Here is a 1,729-nt window from a genome sequence, read left to right on the forward strand (position 1 = left end):
TTTGTCCCGATCTTTGAAACAAGTAATTGATAGGTGTGATAATCGCCTCTAGATCACGCGGTCTAGCAACAACTAATCAACGAAAGAAACAATCGCGTTCAAGAGAACCTCCAAAGAACCCGTCCTTGGCAACCCTCGTGAAAATCGATAGACGAACGAACAAAAGAATCCACCTTTGAAAGTTCGATTTTGAAAACACCGAAGTGTATAAAAGCTCTCGCTTTCAGTTGAGAGAAAATCTCACAATTTGATATCAAATCAATAATGAACCAAAGTTAAATTGTTTACATGGTATTCTAGCTTAAATATAGATAGCTAAAACCTAGATATAGAAAATTGCATATTTAAAGATAACAATATCTAGTTGCAAAAATAATTAAAACTCTAAAATAAGAAATTAAAATATTTCTCGAAAATGCTCGCGCTCGGGCGGTAGGATTTGACCGCTCGAGCGCCGAGAGTTCTGTACTATTCGCGCTCGGGCGGTAGCATGTGACCGCTCGGGCGCGAGGCGCTTCCCGCAACGCGCTAAGACGCAAGCCTCCAATTCATCCTCTACTTGATTGTTATGCAACCGAACCCCTTGATCCTTGTTTCCAAGCTTTCATTGGTTGGATGAAGGACAACATTCAACATCGTCAAGCATCCTCTCGGGATTGGTTCTTGGAACGCATAGTGGCTGGCCAGATTCATATCATCTTCAATCCTCGGAAGTGGGTATTTATTCTTCACTGTAACCCTGTTCAACTCCCGGTAATCGATGCAAAGTCTCATAGAGCCATCCTTCTTCTTCACAAACAAGACTGGCGCGCCCCATGGTGAAAAGCTTGGGTGAATGAACTCCTTGTCAAGAAATTCCTGAATCTGCTTCTTAAGCTCTGCCATCTCTGTCGGTGCTAGTCGGTATGGTGCTTTTGAGATCGGAACCGTACCTGGCATAAGTTTAATAGAAAACTCCACCTCTCTCTCGGGTGGCATACCAGAGACGTCATCAGCAAAAACGTTTAGAAAATCTCTGACAATGGGAACATCGGAGGCTGACTGACTGGGTGCCTCGGGGACAGATATAAAAGTTGCTAAAAACGCTCGACACCATCTATGCATAAGCTTGCTAGCATGGAAATAAGGAATAATGCGCGGTAAGGGAAAGTACTTGTCCGGCTCAAATAAGAGCTGTGTCATCCCAGCGGTCGGACTAGAACAGATCTCCGCTGGAAGTCTATCAACACTGTTCCGCAATAGCCAATCCCTGCCTAATATGATGTCAAACTCTGGCATCGGCAATACGATCAGATCCGCATAAACGAGGTTGCCATGAAGCTCAAGATCTATTTCTCGGATCACATTGGTAGCTGTCATCTCCTCTCCCGAAGGCAGTACTACTTAATAGGCTACATCTAGCCCAACGGTCTTAACTTTGAGAAAATTAGCGAAGACCTCTGAAAAAAACGAGAGGGTAGCCCCTGATTCTATCAAGGCGTTTGTAGTTGAGCCAGCTATGAAAATTCTCCCTGAAAGGTTAGAACACTATGCTGAACCCAATAATCACAAGAGCTAAGCTTATAGACATGCATAGGCCAAAGTTCTTCTAACTTGAATTCCCAAAAAAAAATTAATACTGAGTAGAGAATGCAACCCTATCGCAATTCTAGGTTCAAAATCTCAACCCAAAACATTAAATCCGAAATATAAATTTAAAGCTTAAAGGTACCTGTCATAAGCATGGTAT

Source organism: Primulina huaijiensis, chromosome 15 (assembly GCF_012295235.1).
Source record: "Primulina huaijiensis isolate GDHJ02 chromosome 15, ASM1229523v2, whole genome shotgun sequence".
NCBI classification, from domain to species: Eukaryota; Viridiplantae; Streptophyta; class Magnoliopsida; order Lamiales; family Gesneriaceae; genus Primulina; species Primulina huaijiensis.